This window comes from Lonchura striata, chromosome 1, assembly GCF_050655825.1.
Source record: "Lonchura striata isolate lonStrDom1 chromosome 1, ASM5065582v1, whole genome shotgun sequence".
NCBI classification, from domain to species: Eukaryota; Metazoa; Chordata; class Aves; order Passeriformes; family Estrildidae; genus Lonchura; species Lonchura striata.
This window is the reverse complement of record NC_140703.1, coordinates 42,642,502-42,658,179: the sequence shown is the minus strand read 5'-3', so window position 1 is coordinate 42,658,179 and position 15,678 is coordinate 42,642,502. Positions and strand designations below refer to the sequence as shown.

The 15,678-nt window shown below is 37.2% G+C and overlaps 1 protein-coding gene across 8 annotated transcripts in view; it reads right to left on the bottom strand.

The window, feature by feature from the left end:
• CNTN5 (contactin 5) overlaps positions 1-8,052 on the bottom strand; it is a 592,231-nt gene extending 584,179 nt beyond the window's left edge. For 2 of the 8 annotated variants that reach the window (XM_021529320.4, XM_085593302.1), the window contains exons 1-2: positions 7,559-7,851; positions 7,068-7,161 (exon numbers count right to left, since the gene is read on the bottom strand). The gene's annotated coding sequence lies outside the window, so the exon portion shown is untranslated. The other 6 variants (XM_077781341.2, XM_021529322.4, XM_085593275.1 and 3 more) reach the window with 5 other exon arrangements.
• Positions 8,053-15,678: the final 7,626 nt, after the last annotated feature.

The window sequence follows — 15,678 nt, the reverse complement described above, 5'->3', positions numbered from 1 at the left end:
CCCAATTTTCTCAACCTGCATTTATTTTCTAGGGAAGAATTTTGGGAATTCGCATTATTTGAACCAATCAGTCTGTCTTGCTTCTACTTTCTAGAAAATAATGCAAGAATTTAATCCAAATTCAACTGAATTGTTTTGCTTTGATGCTGCTTATTTTCTTCCACTTGTTGATTAATATGGCCCTTGTGCTAACATCTTCCTCCTACCTGATGCTTTCAGTAATATCTCAATTCGTTGCTGATGACATTCAAATTTCCTCCAGAGATGCCTTCTGAAGTCACAAACAGAGGATTATGCCCATCAGTGAACGACTCAGGCACAAAGTGATTGATAAGACAAATAAGTACTTAGATCTTAGTAATCAGTCAGTTGTGATATGCAAGGGGGAAAACAAAACTGCAGACATTTCAGCTATATATCATGTTTTTCTAAATTATCTTTATATTCCAATGACCCTCTTAATAAATTATTCTCCCTGGTTATCTGATCTGGAATACATTTTTCAATTATGCCTCTTCACAAGCATGTAACAGAAAGTCTTCCTCGGTCTGAAGCTGTTTCAATGTCCAAGGAATATCTTCTAAAGTCCAAAAAGAGGAAATACTACACAGTTGGTTTTGAGTTGAAAAGCTGTGCACACACACATCAGAGAGACTTTATGACACCAGAGAAGTCATGGCTTTATTCCCAGATTCCCTGAGCTGAGTTTTATGTAAGCAGCAACAATACATGACGCTGCATATGTTAAAGGGGAGTAAGAACATTTTTAGCATCTTACACATCATGAGTCTGAAAAATCAAGACCTTGTATCACCTCAGATGTGCAAAAGTCAAAAGCCAAATAAAGAATAAGGTCATGGTACAAGAGTGAGTAAATTATTTATTTTATTTAATTAATTACTTTTGGAATGAAAAAGCAAATAAAAAATCTTAATTGAGAGAACTTATCTTTTAAAAGAGTGTCATGTGAAAGTCCTTGTTTTTAATAAGTTTTAATCTGCATGAGGTTTTGGTAACCTGAAGAGTAATTTAATTTAGAAAAGGATCTAAATAGTATACATTTCAGAAGCAATTGTGGACTGTTGCTACAGTCTTCAGAAAAATAGTCAAGATATTTTGTAGCATTTATGTGTGATTATTACACATGTCATAGTGTTGCAGATAGCATCTTGGGCTTTTTTTCTCGGGTGGGAGGTGATCTTGAAGACATCTGTACATGTTCATGGTAGCATGGTTGTGAAACACAGATGTCTTCCCTTAGCTATAAGCTCTTCAAAGGTCAGACATAACATCAAAAAAAAAGGAAGTCTAAGTAAAGCCATACGTTCTGTGATTCAGGGACCATTTTTTGTTTACAGCCCTCAGTGCAACACAATCTTGATTTATGATTATCATGCCTACTTGTCACGATGATAGTAAGGTTTATAATGGAATAAAGAACCTTGCTAATAAAAAATATCTAGGGCAATCAGAGTTCTAATCTAAATATTATTTAGTAGAGACTCGTGATGAGAATTAGATGGTTGAGGCAACTGCATTTTAAAGTGGCATCTGCATTTCTTAAAATATATGAGAAAAGATGTACCTATAAGCTAAAGTAAAAAAGAATAATATAAAATTTATATACAATTGTTGAACTTTAGCAACCTATACAGTAGGTACAGGTGGGGGGTTTGGTTTTTAAAGTGCCACTATACATACAAAGTTAAATACCATTACTTTGGTCCACAAAGAGGGCTGTAGTACAGTATTTCAGGCAATTAATACTTATAGGAAAGAAATTAGTAAGCATAGGAAAAACAAAATTAATGGAATTTTAATTCATCTCTATGCCCAGAACTTTGCATTTTTGTTCTAGGCATACTAAAAATCCTATATAGGAATGGTTCTTGAAGTTGTTAGTATTTTCAGTTTCCTCCATTCTGTATAGCTTGCCCCCCATCCAAGCTATCACAAGAATAAATGTAAAGATAAATAATTATCATGATTACATCAATGAAGTTGAATGACTTTGTCAGACACTTCATATCACCCAAGTGTTCCAGCCTTTCCAGAGTAATTTCTTGGGTGTCTGTAATACTTAACTTTTGGAAAATGTTCTCTGTGAGAACCACCTGTGAAGAAGTAAAGCATATACTGTGACTTCGATGACTCATTTTGGTGTGGTTTTGTTTATTACACATCAAGTATATGCAGAAACCTGAGAATAATCAAGAATAAATGGCATATGGAAGTCTGTGGAGTAAGCTAAATGGGACAACAAGTCTTCTTTCAGAACATATGATATATGTGTTCTTAAACAGTTAATAATTAATCACCTTTCCCATACATAAATTTCTGTTAATATTCTTCCCATTTACCATTTAGTTTTGAGGGCACATTTGTGGGGAGAATATTGGAGCAAACATATCTTCTGAATATGTCTCTTCATGGCTGAGAAAGAATTACAACTTCTCAAGTTTAGTGCCTGAATATCTTCCCAAAATATTATTATAAGGACGTTATGCTTTTAGATCAGTTTCTTCTGTTATTATGACCAAAAAATCTTCTTCATTTGCCCATCTGTGTGGCCACTACTCCTGGTTGAATGCATAGCAGGGTGGTTGCTACCTATAGTAGGAATGTCACAGCCACTGGGCAATGTCTATCATGTACTCAATGAAGACTATAAACCAAACAAAAATAAAATGGGATTTGTGAATTCTTGCAAAGTGATACTATTTGGTAAGGGAAGACACCCAAAAGACTGGTCTGATACTATGCCTACATCAATTACAAGGTCATATATTTAGCCTCGATCAAAATTATTTGAAGGCTAGGAGTCCCAATAAATATATAGTAACTCTTTAACTATTAAAAACAGAACAATTTTCACTCCCAAGGAGGCTGAAGCCAAAGTCTCTGTATGTTGAGTGAAAAGTTGTCATTCGTTACCCCCCTCAGAAACTGCAGTGAACTACCTACAAAGTTTGTCTGCTTTTAGTTTCAGCAGCTGAAGGTTCTCCAAAGACAGCATCATGTTTTAACACCATTTACAAGAAAACCTTTAAGAGCATGCTGAAAAAGGAAATTCCCAAAAGAGCTTTCTGATGGATGGAAAGGGTTTGATGTATTTTCTATTTCTAGGTATGGGAATGGAGAAGAGTTATCAATTTTTCCCAAGACTGACGTGTAAGTTTGGTCCTGAAGGAGATGTAAAGAGGTGAGCTATGGTGGTGTAACTAGTACATGACAGCATGCATCATTCTGACATAACCTCATGGCTCTGTAAGCTTGGGAGCTAGTCTGAGTGGATGACTACACAGAATGAGCATGCTGTAATCAAGAACATCAGCTGTAGCATGGATAAAAATTCTAATGCTTTATTACATTCACAACATACAGAATCTGACATAATATTTCCCTTATTACATATCCACTTGCAACACCTTAGAATTGATTTGTTGCCTTTATGAAATATAGTGAGAAATTCTGAACTTTCTTTTAGATACCAACACATGAGCAAAGATCAAATTTTCTTATGGCTCACACACTTAGGGATATTTTCATAAATCAGCCAAGAAATTAATTATAAAAATAAACAGATTACATTTCCTTCCACTAACTAGAAAATGTTACTGTTGCTGTTATTCCAGCTTGCAAAGACACAGAATCATTGCTCTTCAATATATGTGTGTGTGTGTGTGTGTGTGTGAACACATCTAAACATACATACATACACATTATGAGGCTTTGAAATCTTTAAGCAAGATAAGAACGTATTTATCTTATAAAGTTTTAACAATTACATAATCTGCAAACCCATCCCCTAATAGAATGTTATTGATCAAAATCACTCAGGAGATAAGAATCTGTAGGGACTCCATCACTTCCAGAAAGAGAACTTTTCCCTTGTAAAATGCTTAAAACTTAGTAATCCAGGGTGTAACAGACCCTGAGAAAAAGCATCAGAGAAGCCATGTACAGAAGGAAGAAAATATACTGTGAACCACCTACCAATATAGTATTAGCAACCAAATGTCTATTTCACATTGATTCTCAGGGAATTAAGAATGCAGTATAAACTGTGGTGGATTTTATTTAGCATTTTAGAGAACAAGAAATTGTTCAAATGATTGAGGTTGTTCTGAAAATGAGAGAAAGTACAATGCAGAAGCTTTAGCAGGAGCATAAGGAGGGAGCAGACCAACAGTGGCAAATTTTTCATTACATTTGTAGGAACTAAAATCTGTGTTGCAGGCTACAAGCAGAAAGACAAAATCAGTCAGGACTATTGTTTTTTCAATGCCACTGGACCAATCACCTCACATGTCTCAATACCTTGGTACATTTATTCTTAACATACAGATTTCTAAGATGTCTTTTGTAAAGATTTGCATTAATTTTTAAAATAAATATTTCTATCAATAATCTAATCAGAAAACATCCAGACTGTTGAATCTGTTCAGTGGAACAGATTTTTCTGTATTTCTAGCAAATCAGATTAAGCCTTTTTGAACATACCTGATTTGCAACAAGCAGGAAAGAAACCTGGATCTCAGACTGTCACTTAAAGCATCATACTTTTAACCTCCTCTTTCCATACAGAGCTCTTTACCTTTACTGACACCCTCTGGTCCCTATGCCTAAGTTAGGTTTGAATTCATTCCAGCACTCCTTCAAAAATTTACTCTCCAAATCAATATTTTGTGGAGCACAGAACTGGATATTTTCTGAAACTCCCATAAATCATATCACTGATTCCCCAATAGTTCACCATGTCAGCAACTTATTCAGGGGACTCAAGCAAATTTGCCAGTCACGACCTTCCTGTATTGAATCTGTGCTAGCAGTCCTCCAAGATATGCTTTTCTTAAAGTTGCCCTTTATTATTTTCTAACAGCAGAGCTCTTAATCACACCTTTATCTTAGCTACTATGTTATTTTTCCTCAAGACCTGTTTTCAAAGCTGCTTTCTTTCAAATTCTCAAATAGAAATCAGCCAGTGAGATGTTTTTATTTTCTATTTTCATTCTTAGTACATTCTTAGCCCTCGTTATCAAATGAAATTAAGATGCCTTCTCCCGATATTTTAACGTAGAATTCAAAATATGACCTTCAGCTTCATATTGACCATAAACCCTAAAACCTATACTTTTTATATCCCTAGCTATCTTCACACTTTCCTGTCATGCTCTGAGAGTTCTGACTTCCTTTGCTTAGACATTTGCTTTGTAAGTGTATGAAACAGAAGTACTGCATGTTCAATAGTCCACTTATAAAACTACTTAGCTGTTATCAAGAGTGCTTAACACTTCACACTCCTTAATATATTTGTTGTCTTCTGAAACTTTGTCTTCTTAAGCACATCTTTTAACTATTCCCATAGTATATCAACAGTGTATCTCTACTGAAGGCCACTGTACATAAAACATTCCTCAGTTACAATAGTTCACATCTTAGTTTTCTGTCTTCCTTTCAGCATACTTCAAACTGCTAAACAAGAGTTTGTGTTTTCCCTCATAACAAGATAGACAAGGGGTTTCAGGGAGGAGGTTAGGGTTTGGGGTTTGTTTTGGTGTTTGGTGTTTTTTTGTTTTTGTTTTTTTTTGTTTTGTTTTACTTGAAATGTGTAGGTAAATGCTATAGTAACTGAAGTAAATTTATTAAATATATTTTTAGAAATTCTACTAGAGCTTTTGATCTCTACTTGAGCTTTTTTAAGTAATGGTTCAGTTATTGCTAATTCTTTTAATAACTCATGTAATAATATTAATCTGAGTAAACTGATCTTGTACTATTGATTGTCATAAAGTACTTCTGAAGGAGTGGTACTATAACTCAGCAAGAATTAAAGGCACTTTTATTAACTGGAAAATATCATTCAAATTTTAATTATCAAGAATCCTCCCCCCCCCCCATAGCTTTTGGCTAATAGTGAGTGTATAATTTATTTGTAGTTTCAAACTTCAAGGTCTCATCAACAGATCACTGAAGTCTAGGGGAATGCTGGAACTCCACAAAAAAAAAAAAAAAAAAAACAAAAAACAAACCCCAAAAAAACAAAAACAAAACAAACAAACAAAAAAAAAAACTTGGCACCAGTTCCTTCATTTAAAAAACCAAAAACAACTCAAATTGTGTCATTCCTAGGAAGTACTACTTTTTAAACAAAAAAAAATTTAAACAACTTTGAAAAAACTTTAAGCTACATTTCTGAAATATTGCAACACAGAGAAAAATTATGTCCTATGTACTCACATTACACTATCTTGTCTAACTTCTGTTACACTGAATTTCTGAGCTTAATAGACATGCAACTAAACATCTGAAGAAGTACATATGCAGTCATGGATTTTCTTTTCTAACTTAAAAACTTAAAAATATAGTTTCATGCTCTATGTCACAATAACTCTCAGTTCATCTTCTAGCCAGTTCACAGACATTCCACATAGTCTTATTAACTGTCCTCACATCAGAGACAAAAAATCGGTGCATCTTTATGTAATTCCATCTCCTCTGCCTGTCAGCAAAGGAGAAGAGTCCTGGCACTGCACTTTTCTAATTCCAGAGATAACTGTTTATCCCACAGCCAAGTATCATTCAAAACTCCCAAACAACACAACTTTTAGTGCATCACTATTAACTCAATTCGCTGGGTTATTTCCTGATTCACCCTCAAGCATTAGCATGGTAGCTCTCCCAAATATAAAAAAATTAGCACATTTGAATAGGCATTCCTTCTCTAGAGTATGTATTTGTACTAAAAGATGTGTACATCTTTCTTCACAACTCATTCACTGCAGTAGTTTACTCCCCAGTTAAATGACAGGAAGCATATAGCAGATCGCAGTAATTTCTACTTCAACTTTTCTGCTCAATTATGACAATTTCAACATAAGATTCAAAACAAAAAAGCAAAACACATAAACCTGCAGCCCAAAAATGGGATCTCTCACCATTGCTGGCTTCACAGTAGACTGCTCACAGAGATGCTGCGATAGATATTACAACAAATAATCTGCACACACTCCAAAGTCTAACCAGTGAAATCAGTGCCTAGCTGGGGGAACGGCAAAGACACTTACCGATGCTGTGGCACCGTCTCTCTCGCCCTGACTCAGTCTCTCTCTCCCATCCTCTTGACAGCCTCAAATATAGTAGTCCCTTATGGTGCTGAGCCTGGGGGAGCAGATGATTGCAGAGTTGGGTTTTTTCCCTTTTTTTTTTTCCTCTCTCTTTTTTTTTAAACCATCCAGAGGTAGTTCTCCAGACCCGACCGCCTCTTCTCCTCGGCTCGCTCAGTGATGGAAAGCCCCAGGTGAAGGCATCCGCGCCGGCAGCTCCCGCGAGCCCCTCCCGGCCCCGCCGTGCCCCCTCCCGGCGGGGGGACCGAGGCGCCTCCCCCGGCTGCTCCCGGGGGGCGGCGGAGGCTCTGCCCGCCCCTGCCTGGACGCGTGCGGATGTATGGATGATATGGATGTGTGTTTATGTGAGTGCCATCTCACATCGCCGCTCGCCCCTACCCCTAAGCGCGCAAGGACCCCCCTCCTCCCGCTCTCCTCCTCCTCCTCTCCACCTTCCTCCCGATTCTCCTCTTCACTCCTCTGCCCCGGAGCGTGAAGACAAGAGGGCAAGTTGGCGAGAGCTGTCTTCTGATCTCCTGCTCCTCTAACCCAAGACACCAGCCTCTTCCATCCACCACTTTCTGACCCCATCCTCTCCTCTCTCCTTCTCATCCCCTTCCCCATCCTCCTTCCAGGTGGATTGGTTTTTTAAGATTTTTTATTTTTTAATGCATTTTATTCCTCTCCAGCTGTTATGACCCTCCCTGCCCCCTCGCTCTGCAGCCGGAGCCGGGAGCCCGGGAGCCGCGGCTGCTACCCGCACCGCGCCGCACCGCGCCGCGCCGCACCGCACCGCACCCTCTCCTTCTTTACACCGCGGCTGCTCCGGCTGGAGGCACACCCGGGGCAGCCAGCACGCGGCCGGCACCCAGCACGCCGCGGCTCTGGTAGCCGCTGCTCCCGCTTTTCCCTTCCCCATCATCCACCCGCGTTTATCCGCATCCCCGCCCGGCAGCCGGCAGCGCCCCGCCTCGCCCCGGCCCCGCGGAGCGCCCCGCGCCCTCCCCGCGGCCCCCGCCCCGCGCAGCCCGGGGCAAGGCTGCCGGCGCCGCGCCGCCACAGCAGCCTCCTGACGGCCCCTCCTCGGCCGCCTCGCATCCATCCACACATCTATCTAGTGGGTTCCCACTCTTTTGCCTCTCCCTAATGGCTGTCCTCAGGATTCAGGCTGATTCTAATCCTTCCTTTATTCTTCTTCTTTTTTTTTCCTTTTATTTTTTTCCTTTTCCCCCTGTGGCAATGGCAACTTCTTCTATAAAATTTAATACTTTTCTGGCCTTTTGTGCTTTCCTTTCATTGCCTTTTCCCCCCTTTGCCTTCCACAAGTAGGACTCTTTTTAATTTACGCATAATCTGAGTAATTATTGTATAACATCTATTCTCTGAGATTTTTCTCTGCTTCAGTGATTCCATTTCAATGGTTTATGATTTCTGAACCTCTGTGGTCTACAAATATGTGTGTGTGTGTGTGCACACGTGTGTGTTTGCATTTTTCTTTACTAACTTTTCTTTGTGTTTATTTTTTTTTCTTATCCCAGGTAGTTTCTGGCTAATTTCAAAAACTGACCTTTTTGTGGTTTAGCTTCAGGAGAATAAAGATTTTGGATTAATTCTGGAATTTGCTGGGGATTCTTACGCAACTCTGATCTTAAACTGGCAATACTAATATGATTTTTTTCTCAGTGTCTTTTGCTTGTTTCTTATATTGAAGCCTCTAGCAAGATAAGATACTAGTGATGAGTGACACAACTTTATACACTTTTGTAGTCCTGTATAATATATGGAAGTCTATCAGAGGATCTACAGCTCAACGTCATATTCAGTGAATTCTGTCCACTACTGTCAGTGAGGACCGGTTGAACAAAACCCCTCACTTACAATTCCTTTTTTTATTATTCTAAGATTGAAAATTTCTGTTCCTTCATCACCATCTCCCTCTGTATTAACTATCACAGTGGAAGAGAGAGAATGAATCTCTCATTAGAAATGGACTTTGTCTGGATGCACTATCTCATACAAACACAGAAGACAATTGTGTTCACAACTGTGACTGGGTTTCCAGACATATTTCTGTTGGGCAAGTAATGTTGCAACTTGACATATCAAAGCTTCCCTTCATTGACTCAATTCGCAGAAAATTATTATCTGGTCATTATTGCCAGTGTTACTAGGTTACAAGACAGCATTTAATCAGAAGCCAGGAATAGTGACTGCATTAATTCTGATCTTATGAATAACTTATGAGGCTCCATTTCTCAATATTTTCAAAGTGAACATTAAAGCCAGAAGCATTTTTGCTAAATTTTTTTTGGTGCATACAATATCTGTTTATGACAATAGTGGGGAATTACTGGTGAGGAGGTGATTTTCACTGGTTAATTTTTTTACAGGTAGAGATGGAATGAAAAGAAATGCTTTCTTTTTTGTGGTTTTTTTTTTTTTTTTTTTTTTTAAGTCATAAAGACTTGACTTTATGGTCTTTATCATCATTCTTTGTGAAGTTTATAGGGTTACTTTGAAAAACTACTTTACGGCACTCATGCCATAAACATTGGGTTCACACTATTTTTAACTCAATGTTCTTGTCAAAATACATCTTTTTTATGAATGACAGCTTTTAATGTTTGCTTCCTTCTTTTTAACTTCACATCAGCAATATTTCTACAAGGAGGTATTTGTATCTTTTCCTTTAATATAATCAGGAATTAAGTGGATTTGTATGAGTACCAGTTTTATCTTTCTTTGGAAGGAAAGTGGCACTCAGCTTTTAAACAGGTTAAAGTTTCATTTGATTGTGTGTTTCCTTTGCAAGGTCAGTTCCTGCTCTACTCCACCATTCTAAGACTGTGAGATGTTTTATGGCATGTATGTTCAGAGTTTAGTGCATGGACAGTGAGTTATAATCAGAATAAATAGTACTTTGTTACAGTGCTATTGTTGCTATACACTTTAAGTCAACCTAGCTGCATTTTGCATATCTGGTCCAGTTGTCTGACTATCTGTCAATTAACACCTTATTCTCTATTGCAGTGTCTGCAGTGGACAATCAAACAGTGGATGCAGCACATCTGCAGTCTGAGTCATTTCTGAGCTCTTATTTGTTTTGTACTTCTTTTCATTCAGTATCTCTTAAGCAGAGCATAATGTATTTTTTTTCCTTCCCACATGGAGAGCTATCTGAGCAGTACCATTACTATTGGGATATTTCACTGTTCTTTCTTGACCAGTTGCAGAATATAAGATAGAATTTTCAAGAAGACAATTAGCTGCACAAATTTTTTCCCCTCATCTGGGTCTGCAACAGCACTGATGGTGTATATTTAGAGATAATGAAAGCTTCTCTTGCTGTTCACCTTCCATTTATGACAAGCTTTCTCAGGTACCTGGAGGAAGTCTTTGAAAATACTAGTTTTTGAAAGGTGTACGTTGGCTCTGTTTTAGTACACAGCTGTATAATTGTAGTGGCAACCACTGTATTTTGTCCTCCCCTAGAACATCTGGATATATTCCTCATGGCTTTATAATTAGAGTTATAAGAAAATTTTCTAGGGGGATAAGCAGAATTGTGTGTAAATTTGACGCATAATTCTTCAGGCCTTCGGCAAACAACAGAAGATTCAGAGCCTATCATGAAAGATTTCAGTTATAGCAGATAATTAACAAACTGGAGATGTTAGCAATGGAAAGAAGTTGCTGCATAAAATTAAAAATAAAACCCCAAGCTCTGGGGACTTGAGCCTCTTAAATTTTCAGAAGTGCAAACAGATGACATCTGGTCCAACATAAAGACTGGGATAAAGTTAACCTATTTGAAAAAGTTTTGAAGCAGCAGAACGAAGCATGTGTTGTATCGCAGCTTTATAGCATGCCACAATGGTAATTTTGATTTCATAAGAGAAACTAGTAAACTGAATGTATTGTTTCATTGAGCAATGGCCTGAGAGGATGACAGAACTATACTGCACTTGGTCAAACACCTTAAGCATGATGAGGCCATTCTATTACTTGGTGAACAACACCAGTGTAAATTTCCACTGCTACCTGGTTGAAGAGAAAATGGTCTGGGTCCTATATATTTTGATACACCCAGGTACGGCAGTATTTAATATTTAGTATTTTTAATATTTTCAGTATTGCTACTGAAATAATGATCATCAAAGAGCAAAATTAGCAATGCTGTGGTATTCATCAACTGATAGGAAGGGACAGACTGAGTGCTCCCTTGTTTCTGCAGAAGCCATAGACTGTGGGAAACATAGGGAAGTGACAGATGTGAATATCTTAACCCTATATCAAACTCATTCATACAGTGATGTTCTACTGAGTGTTACTGGTTTTGTGAGGAATTGGTTCAAAATGAAACCAGAGGAACAGGTTCTTAAAAATCAGTCTCCTGGCTACTGACAGAAGCAAGGATGAAATGATCATCAGAAGGGGTTCCTGTTTTCTGTGCATGCTTTATGCAAGTGCAACACAGAGTCAGAATACAGATGAGAAGGGATTTGCAGACTCTTATTTTCTCCTGGCTTTCCTAACCTCATGAGGGACATGTCTAGGTAAGCTGTTATGAAATACAATGCATTATTTTCCTCATTCCTTCCAGCTTGATCTTCAACATATGCACAGGAAGGACCCTGGAGACTGATTTTACCTTCTACAAAGATGGAGCAAAGTTCCTACTGCACATGGGAGCAAAATACACAAAGGAGTAAGAGTGGAGAAAGAACAGATCTGTTTCCCACTCTAGCTATCCCATGGTAACACGAAGTGTTGTGATAGGGAAGTAGCTGGGGGGGTGAGCTGACCCATAGTCCTCAAAGAGAAGGAAAAATGACAAGGGAAATGACATGTTCTCTGAGCACCAAAGAATTAAAAAAAAAAAACCAAAAAAACAAAAAAATAACCACCCCATAATAATAGCTGAATATTCCAACAGTAAAGAAAACTCAGTAACAACAAAGATAAAACCCTTTATCTCTCTAACCCATATCTCCAAAGAGCCATGACCACAAAAGATGAAAAAACTGCCCTCTGCTGAATTACAGAATGGTCAGAGTCCATGACTGCTGAATGCAGAACAGGAGTAGATACTAAATTTAGTTTCCTAACTTCTATTTCAATACCTAAATATAAATGGCCTGATTTTTTTTTTTTTCAAAATGTTGAACAGTTCCAGATTTTTCTGATTTATGTTGCTACTTAGAGAAAAAAAAAAAAGAAGAATTTTTTGTTTAAGTATCTAACAATAGTACGCAGAATTCTGCCCTTATAGACCAGAGGTTTGCAGCCTACTTCATAAAATAATTGGATGCCATTGTGCCCTCCAAAGATGGATAGAGCTGCAAAAGAGAATATTTATTCTGTATTTTCTTGTTAATGATGGAAATGAGAAGTCCCATGGCCTTAAGTGTGCAGTAACAAATATTTGTTTTTTTCCTCTCCCTCCCACCCTAAGTTCAATGGAAATACACTACAAGAAAGACTTAATGTGGGAAGCATCCTTGTCACTGCAAACCTTCTTTGGAGTACAGTGCAGCTATAACTACACTAGTAGTGAATTAAGCTTTTCATTATTTTTAAATAAGCCTTCAGTCCTAGGTGTTTTTTTACTTTGGAGTGTAACAGAAATCTAGAAATTGTGACACAGGTAGCTTATGTATCCAACAGTATATGACATTATCTTCTGTTCCAGAAGATTTGTAACTAGGAAGAACAAAAGTTCCTGTCATTTTCAGACCTTCAAAGCTTCCTGGACTAGTCATTTGAGCATTTCAGAGTGACACAAGAGAAAAGGGGAAATGTGGATTTTTACACAATGTACAAGACCATACAATAAATAATGTAATGCAGAAGTAAAGCTGAATAACCCTATCCCAAAGAAACCTAGGTGACACTATTATCAAGTCTTTATTTGGTGAAGCATGTAAAATTGAATTTGTGAACTCATCTGAAAACAAAAACCAAACATGCCAAAAAAGGTTTTTTACAAACAAAAACAGAAAAAGGGCAGGAGAAAAGTAAAAGTTTATAAATCACATCCTTGACTCTGAGAAAATCTCAGATTATAGTGTTAGTGTCAGTCTCCCAAAAGGGCTGACAATTCTACTTTGCTCTGTTCATCATAGAAGAAAGGATTTGACAGGAAAGTCTAAAATTGGGAGTTTCTAGTAGCTGCGATTAAAATAGCACAAATCAACATTCCCTAGTTTACCCACTTACCCTACCTGCAACCCCCTTTACCCCCCTCGACCCCCACCCCAAGAGGATTAGATTAATCATTTGACTTTGATTTTGATGTTTTATCTTTTATGTGACAGTTTAATAGAAATAGTATTTCTGGAGCACCCTATAGGAAAATAATACAAAAGAAAGCTTGAATTATTTCTTCAAGTTATTTCTTCAAGTACATCTGGAATAGCCTGCTTGACTCCTTTATTAATATGCTGAGTACCTGATAAATCTAGATATGTAAAGAAGGCATTAACTTAATAAAATAAATTGATTTCATCTAATAATAAATTTTATTGATGGTGACTTGGCAAGTGAAAGCACAAATGAAGATGACTTTGAAACCTTTAAATGTTTCCTGAAGAAAGTGCAATTATCTGATGATCTTTCACCTTCTGAACAAAATACTAAATAAATTGAAACAAGGTTATGACATATAATTAATAACACACATATATACAGGTTTTGGTGTAACCCACAGAACATTAATTATAGCACTTATTTCACAGCTGTTCTATGAAAGCTCAAATAAAATGTGTCTACAATTAAAACTGAATATATACTGACTTCATTAACTTAACAGCTGCACCAATAACCAATACCAAGGAACATAGCCTACTTTGCTAATGTCTCGATACCATCTGCAACATTCAAAACTACTGGGTTTTAAAGCAGATGATGTCTTACTAGTGTTGTGATCACAGCTATCACAATATGCTTACACATGCTACTAAAGTGAATTGATCTGTTTCAAGGGAATTTCAAGGGTTATGAGCTGAGCTGCAAGGCAATTTCCTAAACACAATTGTGATGGCTAGAAAGTCAAAACCAGAAGTTCTTGGTGGCTCCTTCCCAATTCTTATGCCCTCAAACATGAATTTCTCTTGTGTCCAAACAAGCAAAAATTCAACTTTGAGCAAAAACGGGGAGATTGAATTAATATAGCAAACTTTTATGCTATCACTTACTTTTCAATGTTTTGACACATAAAGTCTGTAATTTTAACCCATATTTCAAAGTGAAATTTCCATCTTTAAAAAGAAAGAAAAAACCCACATACACAAAAAAAACCCCCAAAAGAACCAACAATAAAAAAAAAAATCCAAAAATCCCCAGAAAAACCCCAGAAATCCCATCATATAGAGAATCATACAGACATTAAAAGAAATGTATTAGATTTTTAAATCTGCTTCACAAACTATCCTAGCACAAGAAGTAACAGCTGACAGCAGGCATAAAATTGTAACCCAGAAAGGTTCAATTCCATTTAACACATACAGCAGTAGTTTTCAGCATCTGGTTCTCATCCAGGCCTTGGTTTGGTATGTGAACTTAATCTATTCTATTTGCTTCTTTGAATATTGACTAGCAGTAGTTTTACTAGTATTACAATTAGTCTGTCACAGCAAATGTTTAAGTTATATCCTTACACATTTGAGACCTCTCTGTCTCTATCATTCTTTCAAATTTTCAGTACAAATTCTACTTTACCATTATTACCTCCATGCCTGGTTTCCTCATTTTATTCTTTCATACTCTTCTTGTCTTTTGGTCACAATTTATGACTTGTGTAGCTTTCACAGCTCTAATTTCTGTGTTCCTTATGTTCCTCTTCCCAGAGTCCATTTCCTTGTTTATTAATTACACTCTCTTCCCCATCTTCATCCTTCTCACACTCCCTCAGGTTCCTTGTCCCAATCTGCTCCTCCCCTCAACAGTTGTCTCTTGCCATCTGTTTTTTGTCCTTGACTCAGATGTTATGATACTTTTTTTTCCATATTTCCTGTGCTTCCATGTCACTTGAGCAGCAATGAAGAAATAACCTATAGCTGTAGAAAAATAAGCTATTAATTAGTTTATAGGTTCACATACCATGGACCACATTAACTGGCATTGAAATTCAGGAAAAGTCTTCCTTGATCTTTGTAAGTCTGTTCTGGACCATAGTCAGTCACTTTCCAGGTGTGAAACTTGCTCAGACAAGTGAAAGTTCTGAGCTGAAAGACAGAATCTGTGAGTGTCTGTCAACCTTTAGAACTTTCCAAGCTGCTGTGAAAGACTATTTTTCAGTGGTTTCCAGAATGGAGAAAAAGTAATTTTATCACTGGGATGCTATCAGAAACATTGGTGGCTTAAAACCAAATTCTGCTAAAAGGTCAAGATTTTCCTTTAAAATGTTCATAAAGTAACTGCTGAATTTGTTATAGTTTAACATCAATGAAAGAGCATTTTTCTGTTAGCTTTGTATAGAAATGCCTGAATTATTTTTTTCAGAAATGTTTGTAAAAATTAAATAAGTCTTCTCCCTTAGATACACCCAGTGGAGAAAATTTCAATCCAAATG